The sequence below is a fragment of the Nyctibius grandis genome, chromosome 9 (assembly GCF_013368605.1).
Source record: "Nyctibius grandis isolate bNycGra1 chromosome 9, bNycGra1.pri, whole genome shotgun sequence".
Classification (NCBI taxonomy): Eukaryota; Metazoa; Chordata; class Aves; order Nyctibiiformes; family Nyctibiidae; genus Nyctibius; species Nyctibius grandis.
The window spans coordinates 28,847,889-28,863,612 of NC_090666.1; the positions used below are offsets into that span (position 1 = coordinate 28,847,889).

General features: G+C 46.9%; 1 protein-coding gene across 3 annotated transcripts in view; it reads left to right on the forward strand.

Moving 5' to 3' along the window:
• The window catches only part of SPP2 (secreted phosphoprotein 2), a 40,392-nt gene that overhangs the window by 10,496 nt on the left and 14,172 nt on the right, over positions 1-15,724 (forward strand). Inside the window, exon 7 of one of the 3 annotated variants that reach the window (XM_068408165.1) lies at positions 1,161-1,395. The exons of 1 other annotated variant lie outside the window; for it this stretch is intronic. The gene's annotated coding sequence lies outside the window, so the exon portion shown is untranslated. Of the gene's footprint in view, positions 1-1,157; positions 1,396-15,724 lie in introns of those variants that run through there. One more of the 3 variants, XM_068408164.1, reaches the window with a different exon arrangement.

A 15,724-nucleotide genomic window follows, 5' to 3' on the forward strand; every position in this document is an offset into this window, starting at 1 on the left:
GGATTAGACCCACTGCTGCACTGAAGAAACTGTTCCTGCTTCTGGAGGATGCAGAGCTTGGATGATTCCTCAGACTTTACTGTGTCTTTAAGGCCTGATTGCAAGACCCTTAATATAATTCCTGGAGAAAACCAACAGGACTTCACAGGAGGAACAGAAAGGGCTCAGCCATTTTCCAGCATGCTGCTCCATGCTGCATTTTGCAAGCACTAGAAATGAGCTTGTCAAATAATCATGCAGGTTGGGAGGGACCTCTGGAAGCCCAACCCTGACTTAAAGCAGGGCCAGGTTCCTGAGGCAGCATAGCTGAGGTTTGAATATCCTGGGATATAGATCCCTTATCATCTCTGGGCTCCAGGTTCAGTGTTGGAGCACTCTTGGGGGAAGATTTTTCCTTAAACTGAGCTGGAATTTCCCATGATCCCACTTGTTCCCCTTTCTTCTCTTGTCACTTGGTCCCCAGTGATGAGTGTAGCAGCTGGTCCTGGTTCTGTGGCCTGCATCCCCCATCTCCAGGGCTGGGCAGGACCCAGGAGCTCCTGGACAAGCTGCTCTTGGAGGGTCGCTATATCTGTCACTACCACATCTGTGAATGCTCCTTTCTGGCACAAATCTATCCCTAAAATTTTACTAAAAAAATTTGTCATACAGAAAAATTTCAGGTTGCCATGGTGACAAACATGCTGAAGATACACTGTGGGCTACAGAGTGCTGTAGAAGCAGTCACATGTTCTCTTAGAAAAACACATCTCAAATTTGTTCTGCATATTGTAGCTCCTAATTCAGATACGTTTCTCAGAAGACCATACACCAGCTTATAGCCTCAACTATCTCTGCTCTGGAGACTTTACAATATGTGTTGATTTGTGTCCCGTGTAACTTATTTCACTGCTGTTACCTTTTCTACCAGTCTAGTTCTTTTCTCTTTTTTCCTTACGCTAATTAGCAATTGACATGACATTTGTGCACATGTGAAGTGTTTTACCTGTGCAGGTTTCTTTTTACAGATTCCTCATGGCGTGGTTCTGATGCTAAACAAATTAATAAGCAGCTCAATGAAGCTGAATGCATTTTTTCTGAGGCCTACGGATGTGTGGTTAGTTTTGTGGACACAGATTTTGAGCTGTGACATTTCTCCCCCCTCCCTTTTTTTAAAGTAGATTGGAGAATGAGAAGAATCAAGATTCAAAGATCCAGCATATGAAGAAAGAACCTGATGCCATTTCCTTTTCTTTTTCATGGAAAACTATTCTGTAATGAAGTGAGTGTCTTTCCTTAAACTCACTTTCTGCTGTAATGTCAAATGGCCATCGGATGAGTTCATGAGATGCTGAATGCCTGCACTGGTCAGTCGGTAGCTGCCTTCCGATGTGTTAGAGCTCGCTGGGAGGACTCTCAGACACCTAGCATAACTGTGTACACCGTGTGTTGTACCATCTCGTAATGATGCTATTAAAGGATCATTATTCCATCTGTTTGTTCTGCCTTGCTCTCCGGTTGCTTGTAATTTTCTGTAATGCTTGTAGCTAATTATCGATTCTTTCAAAGTAATAAAGGCACTTAATTCCTTTTTCTCTGGGGTGCAGCAGCTGTGGACAAGATGTCATGGTACAATGCCAAAGGTGTGAGTTTTAGCCCATCAGTAATATAGCTTTAATGGGTACTTGACCACTAATGTGGGGAGCTGAGGGATGTTAATGACAGTGATTGTCAGGTGCTAACAAGGCCAGGTTAGAACAGGTCTTTGATGCCACCTTCTCCTGGGAAACAGGTCTTTGTAGTTTTGTCCCTTTCTTTCCCCTCCATGCAACTGAAGGGGAGGCCCTTTGGGAAGGGAAAGGTTACCGTGCAGTTTGGGGTTTTGTTTGTTTGGGTTTTTTAAGGATTTACCACCAATTTTGCTCTTTGGTTATAATTATGGTGTAGGCTGGTATTAGGGCTGTGCTGCTATGCACACCTAGGTCACCTAGTGAGGGTGTGACCCCACTGGACATACGCAAGTGTCCTGGTTTTGCAGGGATAAAATTTATAGAATCACTTTTCTGTTCCATGTTGTTTCAGTTTGTGGCCAGCTGTGGGATGGTGATCAGGGCCATTAGCAGTGAAAGCCAGGGCAGCTGCCCCAGGCTGGCCCACAGGTGTATGCTATAACATTAACATCAGGGTCACTATAAATGGGAAAGCTTGGGGGGATGGGGGCTCTTTGCTCTGCTCTCCTTTCTCCTTTTCCTCTCTTCTCTTCTCAACGGTTGCTATCCTGGAGGGACTTGCCACCACTCTATGAGCTAAGTATAATTTTGTGTCTTTTGTATTAGTATTGATATTGTTTGTTTGGGTTTTTTTATTTTATTAAATCTGTTTAAATTTCAACCCATTGGTCTCCCTCCTTTTCCCAATTCTCTTTCTCAGCTGGGGAGGGGTCTTGGGTGATAGAACAGCTGGTTATTGTTTAGTCCTGGGTGCGGGCTAAAGGGAGACAACAAGTCATTTATAAATAGGCAACAGAAGCCGTTCCTACAGAAGCAGTCATGTAGGAAAGTGTTTTGTACATAGTGAAGGTGCTGAAGGAGTGTTTTGTAGGTAGTTTGGGATAACAGCAAAGGTTCAGCTATATGCTGCGCTGTTTGGTGCAGGGGCCAGATCAGCAGGAGTATAAAGAGTGAGCAGCCCTGCGGTGCAGGGGGTCTCCCTGATGGAGCTGCAGCCCCTGCTTCAAACTGCGCACTGGAGATTCTTGATGCAGCCGAGCTCTTTGGGCGATTAGATTCCCTGCCTGAGTGTTACCTGATGCTGAGATCCCAATGAAATAGTTTTCCTCTTCCCAAGCACTGTGAAGCATGGCTTTCCACTGCTCTTGGCTGCAATGGAAATAAACCAGATAAGGCTTTTGCAGTTTGGGGACTGAATGTGTTTTTCTGTCTTTCTCTGTGTTTTTCCTTCCCTGTTTCCAGCTCTGTTTTTCTCATATGGGAGGGAAGAGGTCTCTGGGAGAGGTGCCTGAGCACTGGAGATCCAGCTAGGTATTTTCTGTTATGCACATGATGGCTTTGTGCCAAAGTGGATCACAATAATAGGTGACTTCCCTGAAACAGAAACAGTCAAATTAGTTGGATACCCGGTGGAATACAACAGTGCCGTTTAGTGCTGAAGAAGTCTTTAAAACATGCTGCCACAACAAATCTGTCTTCTTTAGGAAAAAAGTCTCATCTGGGTTTCAAGATCTGCTCCCCATCCCTGTTGGCTCCCACCACACAGCACACTAGTTTGCAGTTTTGCTGCTGCACTCCCAGTCACTTTTGCTGAGCATCTTCTTCTTGATAGGAATGACTTCACACCTTTGTGCTGATCTTAGGTAGAACCATGACTCTTCATTTAAAAGCTGGTGGAAACAAACAGCTTAGCTGTTTTCAGAAACTCCAGAGCTCAAGTGATTGTGGCCTTTGTCTTCTCATGTAGACATGTATGTCCTCCTGTCCTAGGCAAAGGCTTGGGTGAGCAGAACAGCTTCCTGGGCTGTTCCTCTAAGACCATAACTTGTCTCCTGGAAGGGGAGAGGTGGATTGACACATGAGCCAGATTCATCTGTGCTTATATTATACCCTTTTTTATTTCACTCCTGCTTTTCCCAGTTCCCAACAGACAGTTCTCTTGGCCTAAAAGCAGACATACTTTGCTGATTGAGGGTAGTCACAGGCCTCTGTGTCAGTGGAAAAGGAGGGGAGCATGTTTGCTACAAAATCCTTATGTCATGGCTCTGTATGTCTGGGAAAAGAGACAGAAGACACCACTGAATTTGATAGTGGGTCTTTCAAGACCTAGAGTAGAAAACCTGTCTTTGAGCTAAGGGCTGGCTAGCTGGTGCTGGAATGATGGACAGAGCCTGTCCCTTGCTCTTTTGGGTGCAGTGTGTTTGGGGAAATAACCCCCTGTAAGCAAACAAAAGTGGAGCAATGCTTTCCTTCAGGAAGCTGCCCTCAGTATCACTACTTTACCTTATCTGTCCTCTGCGGACAGAAGTTCAGTGGCAGGGATCTGTCCCCGCAGTGATTTCCATCACTTGTGAGATACACTGACACTGGCAATGTGTGGATGTTTAGTTTATTACACATTAACAGTTATTGTCTGAGCTAAAAAAATCTTACTACTGTTAAAGAATGAAAGCTGGGGTTGCCTCTGACCTCCAAATGTGACCCTTGTATAGAAAAGATCTTCTGATCTCTTAGCACTGCTAACACGGGTGTCCCACGAGCGAAAACTTCTCGGAAGGCAGGACTTTGCAGTCATATCCCTTGGGAATGAGGGCAGGAGCTTGTCTGCAGGCAAGCGCCATTGTAGTGCGTGCGTGGGCTGTGTAATATCACAGAATGTTAGGGATTGGAAGGGACCTCGAAAGATCATCTAGTCCAATCTCCCTGCCGGAGCAGGATTGCCTAGACCATATCACACAGGAACGTGTCCAGGCGGGTTTTGAATGTCTCCAGAGAAGAAGACTCCACAGCCTCTCTGGGCAGCCTGTTCCAGTGTTCAGTTACCCTCACCGTAAAGAAGTTTTTCCTCATATTTATGTGGAACCTCCTGTGTTCCAGCTTGCACCCGTTGCCCCTTGTCCTGTCAATGGATGTCACTGACAAGAGCCTGGCTCCATCCTCATGACACTTGCCCTTTACATATTTATAAACATTAATGAGGTCACCCCTCAGTCTCCTCTTCTCCAAGCTAAAGAGACACAGCTCCCTCAGCCTCTCCTCCTAAGGGAGATGTTCCACTCCCTTAATCATCTTTGTGGCTCTGCGCTGGACTCTCTCTAGCAGTTCCCTGTCCCTCTTGAGCTGAGGGGCCCAGAACTGGACACAATATTCCAGATGCGGCCTCACCAGGGCAGAGTAGAGGGGGAGGAGAACCTCTCTCGACCTGCTGACCACACCCCTTCTAATACAGCCCAGGATGCCATTGGCCTTCTTGGCCACAAGGGCACACTGCTGGCTCATGGTCATTCTGCTGTCCACTAGGACCCCCAGGTCCCTTTCCCCTGCGCTGGTCTCCAACAGGTCTGTCCCCAACTTGTACTGGTACGTGGGGTTGTTCTTGCCCAGATGCAGGACTCTACACTTGCCCTTGTTATATTTCATTAAATTTCTCCCTGCCCAACTCTCCAGCCTGTCCAGGTCCCTCTGAATGGCTGCGCAGCCTTCTGGTGTGTCAGCCACTCCTCCCAGTTTGGTGTCATCAGCGAACTTGCTGACAGTGCACTCTAATCCCTCATCCAAGTCATTAATGAATATATTGAATAGTACTGGTCCCAGTACCGACCCTTGAGGGACTCTGCTAGACACAGGCCTCCAACTGGACTCTGTCCCATTGACCACCACTCTCTGGCTTCTTTCCTTCAGCCAGTTCATAATCCACCTCACTACCCAATCATCCAGACCACACTTGCTCAGTTTAGCTGTGAGGATGCTGTGGGAGACTGTGTCAAACGCTTTACTGAAATCAAGATAGACCACATCCACAGCTTTACCATCATCTGTCCACCGGGTTATGTCCTTATAAAAGGCTATCAAGTTGGTTAAGCATGACTTCCCTTTGGTGAAGCCATGTTGACTGCCTGTCACGGTTTAAAGCTGGGCTGGCTATTAACCAGGTGGCAGATGCTCTCTGTTAATCCTCTCCCCCCCCCGCCCCAAGGGAAAGGGAAAGGGAAAAGGGAGAGAGACTTATGGGTTGGAAAGTTAAAACAGTTTTAATAAACTATAATAATGAAAAAGAATATAATAACAATAATAATAGAAATAACCAAATATATACAAATATGTACAAAACCAAGATCAAGAGCTTGGAAATCCTCCTCAGGCAGAGTTGCTCCCCCCAGTACAGGCAGAGGGGAAAAGGCAGTACCTTTCCCCAGCACGAGCAGAGAGGAAAATGCAATAGCTCACCCTGCCATCACACCTGCAGGCTTTTAACTGGAAAATTGGCAAAGCTGGTACCAATCAGTGGGAGACAGGAGGGCCCCTCCCTCCTGGGCCCCACCTCCAGGAGGCAGTGGGTTAGTGATAAATAGGAAAGTGAGAATGACATGTATGGGATGGAATACCTCGTTGGTCAATCTTGGGTCACCTGTCCTGTCTGCTCCCCCCTGCAGCTGCGACCCCCCTTTGGCTCTTCACTCGTAAGCAGTGAGGAATTTAGCAGTGACCTTGGTTTCTCTAAGACTAATGGGCCTGGTTTGGGCCAAACCAGGACATTCCACCCCTTATTCCATACCATTCACGTCATACTCAGATCACCACTACCTTTCCATTTTCAAATATATATACACATATCACTAGTTTATGATTCATTTCTATACAAAAAGTCCATTAAGTTCATTTGGTTCAGGATTGTGGGTTTCCATCTGGCTAGCAGTCTCTCAGCAGTCTCCCTGGCTAGCAGTCTCTCTTTTGTCATGGTTCGTGCCCACGGGTTGCAGGTTAAAGATGTCAGACTTGAGGAGGTTACTGGACACCACTTGATGAAGCTAGCTCCGGTCTCATCACCACTGTCTTAACCTGAAAGACACTTATGCAGCAACAACATACAGTTCAGAATTAAGTATTCTCACCCAGAATCAGATCACCTTCAGGGACACATCGGACTTCACCATCTTGCAACATCACCCACCAAGTACATCCAGGTCCCTGAGCAAAAGCAATCCCACGAATGGGTTTACCTTTGCCCGTTACAGGAAGAATCCAGACAGTTTTTCCCAATAGATTCCTTTCATGCACCACAGGGACTTTATCTCCTTCTACTGTATGTAGAAGGTCTGACTGAGCAGGGCCAGCTCGATTGATAGATCCCCTGGTGTTAACTAACCAGGTAGCTTGTGCCAGATGCTTATCCCAGTTTTTAAAGGTTCCACCCCCCATTGCTTTCAGGGTAGTTTTTAACAGCCCATTATACTGTTCAACTTTCCCAGAGGCTGGTGCATGATAGGGGATGTGATATACCCATTCAATGCCATGCTCTTTGGCCCAGTTGTCTATGAGACTGTTTTCGAAATGAGTCCCGTTGTCCGACTCAATTCTCTCTGGTGTGCCGTGTCACCACAAGATTTGCTTTTCGAGGCCCAGAATAGTGTTCCGGGCAGTGGCATGGGGCACAGAGTATGTTTCCAACCATCCGGTGGTCGCCTCCACCATGGTAAGCACATAACGTTTACCCTGGCGGGTTTGAGGGAGTGTAATGTAGTCAATTTGCCAGGCCTCCCCATATTTATATTTCAACCACCGCCCCCCATACCACAAAGGTTTTAACCGTTTGGCTTGCTTAATTGCGGTGCATGTTTCACAATCATGGATAACCTGTGCAATAGAGTCCATGGTTAAGTCCACCCCTCGGTCACGAGCCCATCTGTATGTTGCATCTCTCCCTTGATGACCTGAAGTGTCATGAGCCCACCGAGCTAAAAATAGTTCACCTTTGTGTTCCCAGTCCAAATCTATTTGGGAGCCCACCGAGCTAAAAATAGTTCACCTTTGTGTTCCCAGTCCAAATCTATTTGGAACACTTTAGCAGCTTGATCCGCTTGTTGGTTGTTTCGATGTTCCTCAGTTGCCCGACTTTTAGGTACGTGAGCATCTACATGACGTACCTTCACGACTAGTTTCTCTAGCCGAGCAGCAATGTTATTTTGTTGATCACCTCTATCGGAATCTGGCGACGCCTATCTTGCCATTTAATCCCTAAAAACTGGATCTCCCGGGCAGGTCCCTTGACCTTGCCCCTTTTTATGGCAAAACCAGCTTTCAGAAGAATTTGGATTATTTTCTCCCCTTTGTCAAAAACTTCTGCTGCTGTATCACCCCACACAATGATGTCATCAATGTATTGCAAATGTTCTGGAGCTCCACCCTTTTCTAGTGCAGTCTGGATCAGTCCATGGCAAATAGTAGGACTGTGTTTCCACCCCTGGGGCAGTCGATTCCAGGTGTACTGGATACCTCTCCAGGTAAAAGCAAACTGTGGCCTGCACTTTGGTGCCAAAGGAATAGAGAAAAATGCATTAGCAATGTCTATGGTGGCGTACCACTTGGCTGCCTTTGACTCCAGTTCGTATTGAAGTTCTAGCATGTCTGGCACAGCAGCACTCAGCGGTGGCGTAACTTCATTTAGGCCACGATAGTCCACAGTTAATCTCCATTCTCCATCAGACTTTCGCACTGGCCATATAGGACTATTAAAGGGTGAGCGAGTCTTGGTAATCACTCCTTGATTTTCTAATTGTCTAATCAGTTTATGAATGGGGATCAGGGAGTCTCGATTGGTGCGATATTGTCGTCGGTGCACTGTGGTAGTAGCAATTGGTACCTGTTGTTCTTCAACCTTCAGCAACCCCACAACAGAAGGATCTTCTGAGAGGCCAGGCAAGGTAGACAGCTGTTTAATGTCCTCAGTCTCTACAGCTGCTATACCAAAGGCCCATCTATACCCTTTTGGGTCCTTAAAATACCCTCTCTTGAGGTAGTCTATGCCAAGGATGCACGGAGCATCTGGGCCAGTCACAATGGGGTGCTTTTTCCATTCGTTTTTAGTTAGGCTCACTTCGGCCTCCAATACAGATAACACTTGAGATCCTCCTGTTACTCCTGAAATACTGATAGGTTCTGCCCCTTTATGATCAGATGGCATTAGGGTGCACTGTGCACCAGTGTCTACCAGGGCTCGATACCTTTGTGGTTTTAATGTGCCAGGCCATCGAATCCACACAGTCCAATAAATCTGGTTGTCCCTCTCCTCCACCTGGCTGGAGGCAGGGCCCCCCTAATTAAGAAATGGATTCGTGCTGCTCACAGGGACTGGACCTTCATTTCTCCTATTCACACTTGGGAAAAAGTGATTTGAGGCCCATCTCCCCTGACTGGGGTCCTGCTCACTGGTAACTGGAGCAGCCATCCTTCTAGAAAAATTCTCTCTGGTATTTCTTTTAGCTTGCAACTCACGTACTCGTGCCTGTAGGGTACTGGTAGGTTGTCCATGCCATCTGCTCATGTCCTCCCCATAACCACGCAGGGCAAACCACAGGATACCTCGTGATGTGTTCCTTTTCCTTTGAGCTGGTCCTGTAGGAGAACGTTTTCTCTTAACAGCTGCAACGCGCGCCTGTGTAGGTAGAGAGTCAAGTTTATTCTCGATCATGGACAGTTTGTCTGACAGTTGTTTAAATGAGTCCTTGTTCTCCTTAGTCAGTTTTTCCACAGCCGAGATGCGTGCCTGCAGTGGGGAAGAAATACTATCTTCATACTGTCTCATACAGTTAGCCATTTCGCTCACAGTAGAACGTGCCATATCATCTTCTCCCCGTACTAATATTGACAATGTATGGGTATATGTCGGTGGAGCATTCTTCACGACCTTCCGGAACATGGATCGGTTGCATTCCACTTCATCAGGATCTACAGGATCTACAATGTCCCGTGGGTGTCTATAAATAATCTCTTGCACAGCCAGTTCTCTAAGGTAGTTAATACCTTTTTCTATAGTGGTCCTTTTGCTTAGGTGGCTCATAACATCATCTTTATAGGGATACCTGCTCTTTACAGCTGACAAGAGTCGCTTCCAGAGACTGACAGTGTTTGACTTTCTTGCGAGCGCCTTATCAATACCACCATCTCTGGACAGGGATCCCAACTGTCTGGCTTCTCTGCCATCTAATTGCATGCTGTCTGCCCCATTATCCCAGCATCGGAGCAACCAGGTAATAATAGGTTCACCGTCATAACGGCTGAAGTCTTTCCTTATATTTCTCAGGTCCTTCAGGGATAAGGAGTGGTAGGTTATCTCTACATCCGAGTCCTCCTCCTGTGATAGTTCTGCTTTAGAAGGACCTTTCTTCTGTGATGGGTCTGCTTTAAAAGGACGATCGAGGAAACCCCCATCTGTGTCAGGCCCTAACTCTGCCTGAGAAGGGCCCTCACCTGGGTCATATGATGGCTCTGTCTTAGAAGGCTCCGAGTCATCATCCTTCACTTCACGAGCTGATTTCTTTTGGTATTTCTTCCTGGTTACAGGAGCAATTGGTACAGATTCGATAGATGCTGGGGTCTGAGTAGATGCAGTGGTTGTCGTGGGAGTGCTGAGAGTCTGAGTAGCTGCAGTGGCCATCTTGGGGGGTGTAGCAGTTGTGGTACAGGCTGCCAAGGTTTCAGTGGGTTTAGTGGCTGTAGCGGCAGTACACACTGTAGGATCTGAGGCTGTAGCGGCAGTACACACTGTAGGATCTGAGGTGGCTGCATAACACTTACAACTGTCCCTGCACTGATATTTAATCTTATCCCACATCAGAAACACATTCAGGACAAACAAAAATAAAAACATGCCACCTAGACAGCACCATCCTAATTTCGCAAAATCTAGTGGAATCAGCTTGGCAGAAAAGGAAAAGGTACTATTTCCCAAAGTAAAACTGGAAGTGTAATCATTAACAGAATCAGCTAAAGGATGCCTGGAGCGTGCAGATGAAGTCGCTGCTACTGATTCGCGATTAAAGCTGCCCATCATTGTGTCATAGAGATAAGAGATCGGAATAGGAACTGCCCAGTTTATCACAGCATAAATCAGTATCAACCCGCATACCAAAACAATACATTTCGACCAGCGCCCACTGCTAAACTGCATGTAAACATTCATAAGAAGCAAGCAATAACACAGTGCCCACGGCAGGTAAGGCATCATTGCAATACTCAACTGTGAAAGAAACTCCATAAAAAGATGAGATAACACAGCATTCAAAAATGACATCACCATCTTCGCTATCTGTTTTAACTTTCCAACCCCTCATAAATCTCAAAGGAAGAAATCTGATACTCTCTCAGCTGAGCTCTCTGGGTCTCCTCCCACCAGAGCCAGGATTCAACTTATCAGAGCAACCTGTTGGAGCTTCTCTCGAGCCCCACGTTGGGCACCAATAAATCTGTCACGGTTTAAAGCTGGGCTGGCTATTAACCAGGTGGCAGATGCTCTCTGTTAACCCTCTCCCCCCCCCGCCCCAAGGGAAAGGGAAAGGGAAAAGGGAGAGAGACTTATGGGTTGGAAAGTTAAAACAGTTTTAATAAACTATAATAATGAAAAAGAATATAATAACAATAATAATAGAAATAACCAAATATATACAAATATGTACAAAACCAAGATCAAGAGCTTGGAAATCCTCCTCAGGCAGAGTTGCTCCCCCCAGTACAGGCAGAGGGGAAAAGGCAGTACCTTTCCCCAGCACGAGCAGAGAGGAAAATGCAATAGCTCACCCTGCCATCACACCTGCAGGCTTTTAACTGGAAAATTGGCAAAGCTGGTACCAATCAGTGGGAGACAGGAGGGCCCCTCCCTCCTGGGCCCCACCTCCAGGAGGCAGTGGGTTAGTGATAAATAGGAAAGTGAGAATGACATGTATGGGATGGAATACCTCGTTGGTCAATCTTGGGTCACCTGTCCTGTCTGCTCCCCCCTGCAGCTGCGACCCCCCTTTGGCTCTTCACTCGTAAGCAGTGAGGAATTTAGCAGTGACCTTGGTTTCTCTAAGACTAATGGGCCTGGTTTGGGCCAAACCAGGACACTGCCCCTAATGATCCTCCTGTCTTTGATGTGCCTAGAGGCAGTACCAAGGACAAGTAGTTCCATTACCTTTCCGGGGATGGAGGTGAGGCTGACCGGTCTATAGTTACCTGGGTCCTCCTTCTTGCCCTTTTTGAAGACTGGAGTGACATTTGCTTTCCTCCGGTCCTCAGGCACCTCTCCCGTTCCCCACAACTTAGCAAAGATGATGGAGAGTGGCCTAGCAATGACTTCTGCCAGCTCCCTTGATAGACGTAATAAAAGCAATGAAAGGCCAGCCCTCGCCAGTATACGTGGGACACGTATATGCTAATCAGATGTGCACTTCTCTAAAAAAAAAAAGCAAAGAAAACACATCTCTCTCTTTTCCTCCAGCAAAATGGATTACAGGTACTTTAAGCTCCTTGCTGCACGTATGCAAATGCCTTCACACCTAGAAGCTGATGTGGCATCTGCTGTGCAGATGTTTATCTGGCACTAGGGAGTAATATTTTCTTTGTCTGCATTTCTCAAGTCTTGCATGGTCTCAAGTCGCTGACTCAAGCACTCGTTACTCCAACATACCAATGATAGTTGCTACGGATGTTCCCTTCCAACTCCCATGTCTGAGAGTTTGGTCTGAAATACCACAACTGTGTCCAAGAGCAAATCTCACTGTGATGGAAGCCTGAAATCATACCGGGGTCCTGGTTCTGTTCATGTTCAGCCGCGTCTTCATGCTTGTGGACTCCCAGCCTCCAAGTACGCTGGTAGGCTCCAAAACTGGCTCCCTCAGAGGGAGCAAGCTCAAATGGAGAACTTCATCATCAAGCCCTTTTTGCACTCCTGCACCAAGAAATATTTTGACTTGTCCATTTGCATGCTACGTTATCTGTGGCCACCCTCCCCAAACTATTACTGACAGTAGCTTTGCTAGGTGAGAAGCAGGGTGTGACACTGGAGTTCCTTAGGTAACATACCACCTTTCTTCGATGTCGTACAAGGTGTTCTGCGTTTAGCATAGAAAGGAGGAATGCTGTAAAAAGCAAGATGCAGGGCAAAGTACACGGAGGAGGAGGCAGGCTCTGTGTAAGCGGGCATCTAGTTTTGTTGTTGGATTTTGCTTGGAGAGTGAAGATTTACGCAGCAGCAGGGACAGGGAGGGAGCTTTCCCCTCACCTCTCAGAGACACTACTTGCGGATGGAAGGAATGTGCAGAGTAGAAATTCTCCTCTTGTAGACTCTGAGGTTGTTCAGAAACTCTGGGACAGCAAAAAAGGGAGCTGTGTCTGAAGGGAGACAGCAAAACCATGAGGTATTAGACTGGGGCTTGCTCCATACAGGGACTTTGTGGTAGTTTGAGCCTTGGCTCACCAGAAGGTAAAAATGTAGCCACCCTTTTACTGCAGAGCATCTGCTGTAGTTGTAGGATGAGGGAAGAAGTGAGGACTTATGTTGATTTGGACTCGTGCAATAATTTGGGGAATGAGTAGGAGCAACTGCAGCTACCTGCTGTGGCGGGGTCAGTGTCAGGAGATCCGTCCCTGAACGCAGCGAGCATGTCCTACGCAGACCTCCTGCACCTCAGTTTGTCCCTCGGGAAGGAGGGAAGCAGCTTACTTTTTACCCTCTATGAAAAGGTAGTAAAACCTGCATTCATGGCAGAAACAGTCCTTTTATATGCGCACTGTCTTTTTTTCTGTACACCCTGACACTTTTTATGCTGATGGTGTCTGAGCAGGAATTCCCATGGTGTAGTATTGATGAAGGACAACACCATACATTGGCATTGCAGAAAAACTGGGCTCAGTTCCCTTATTGGGGGAACACTTGGGGAAACACAGCGGTATTTGGGCTCCAGGGTGCCCCAACGTTTTGTTTCCCAGACCCTCTCTTTGCCATCACACCATAGATGCTCGGTGATCATTGCTGCATGTAGCACTTGACGCTGGCATGGTTTGTGCCACCACGGGAAGCATGCTGGTACGTTGGTAGCCTCACAGCAATTCTGCTCATGTGGCTAGCTGGGAATGGGTGGAATTACCAGCAACAAAGAGGGGCTCAGTGAAACTAGTCTAAAAAATTCCTCAAAGGGCAGAGAACATCTCGAGTGAAAGCTGGATGGAGCCTGGCCCGTGTTAGAAAGAAGATTATTGCTCATCCTGAAGGAATGTGGAGATTTCCTGGCATACACGCTACTGTCAGCAACCTAATCTCAGGTGGGTGACAAACCAGACCGACCCCTGGATGATCTCTCTGGAATGAAGGATAGGCCTTAATTGCCAAACCCTGTGCTGATTCAGAGGAGTGAGATGCTGGGATCCAGTCTTCACTCTACCGTAGAGTGTGCAGTTGTCAGTACGTCTGCAAGCACGAGTTCAGTGTGGAGGCTTGGGAGGGTTTTAAGGAGATGCAGCTGTGCTAGGGATGGAGCCCATCCCTCGTGGCAGAATTAGCAACTAATGCTGAGTATCAGCATCTCTGCTAGGGCTGTTGGTGAGCGTGGCTGGCCGTGTCTGCTCCTGCTTCCCACTGGTGATGCCCACTAGGTGTCAGAATTGAATAAATACAAGGCTGGCAAAGGGGAGACAGGATCAGTTTTCAAATAATTCTGCTTCTTTCTTTTTTTTTTTTCCTTCCGATTTCTGGCCTGCCGTGTGATAAAATCACCTTTGGGGAAGGAGGATCTGTTTGTTTAAATGGTGAAGAGAACAGGGGATGAGGAGGAGAAATGACTGAGACAAAAAAATCCTGGCCAGGTTAGAGTGCTTGTTTTGCATGTGGGAGCCCAGAGCTTAAATTCTGCTCCAGGCACAAAGATGGTTTTGCTTTTTACTCCTAGGGACAGTAGAGTTTCCTTTCTTCTGCATGACAAACTTATCCTTTATGATAAAAGGGCTTTTAATCAAATTTCCCAGCCATCCCCTGCCTTGGACTACAGGCTGTAAGGTGCCTTTGGTAAGAAGCAAGCTAGAGAAATACTGGTTGCAGAAAGGATTTAATTTTATAGTTGAAGTTTTCTACCTGTTACCCTCATCTCTGCTCCTAGCTCTCGTCTCTCCTGTTATTCAAGAGCTCAGCTCACTCACTGCAGCTGGTTAACATTAGCGAGGGCATCCTAATGGCTCTCAAGATGAGGTGCATTAATTAATGCTTGCACAACCAGGAAGAAATTTGCTGCTGTCTGACACTTCACAGCCACCACTGTGTTTTCTCCTTTCAGATCTTTTCCTGGCTTTAAAATCCTCTTTTCTTTCCCCTCTTCCCGGGACAAATTGTTGCCTCAGTCTCATGGTGTAGTGGGGACTCTATGCAGGAAACAGCAACAGCAGATCACGGGAACCTCAGGACAGTTTTCTTGAACGAGCATCTGTGCATATTGCTTGTGGGATTTGGTGGGTCAGCAGTCGGAGCTGCCATGTGAGGACCTAAGAGGGTCTCCCAGCTGGCTTTTGGCCAAGGAGACGTGTTCTTGTAGTTTTCTTCCTGTGGCATTGGTGGGGAAAGCTCATTCTCCTCTATGATGTTCTTACATGCCTTGTTGGCTGATGGTATCAGTCAAGGGTGGCTCAAAACATCTCTCAGGGAAGGAAGCTCTGTGTTGAGTGACTTGTTGAACATGCTTGTCCTGGCTTTAGCTGGTTCTTCTCTTTCCAGAATGTAGTGTTCCTTTCCAACCTACTCTGGGTTTTCTTCATACTGCCTCTGTGTCACTTTCTTGGTTGCAAAGACCAGCAGCCGATTTCTCCCACAGCTTCAGTCCAGGTAGCACCACATGGCCATTAGTGCACTTGGCAATCCTCCATGTGGTGAAGGCTTCTGGAAAGGTGGTGATGATGTGTCTGTGGGCATTGCTTGTTCTCTGTGACAAGCAGGGAGTCTGTGCCAGAAAACCAGTGTTAGATCAGTGCTAGAAAGGGAAGCTTAAAACATGGGTCTTCACTCTTTCAAGGAAGTCAGGCTCCTGGAAGTGGTCTAGGTGTTCATTGCAGATTAAGTCAGGGGAGGTTAAGCTGGAAGAAATGGAGCCCAAGAAGGAAACTGGGATTTCTTGTTGGCCTCCAGAGACCAAAATGGTTTAGGGCATTAGCTGTCTGTGAGATATGGAGTTGAAGGAGGAGACCACCAGGAAAACCGCAGAGGCTGGCAGGATCCC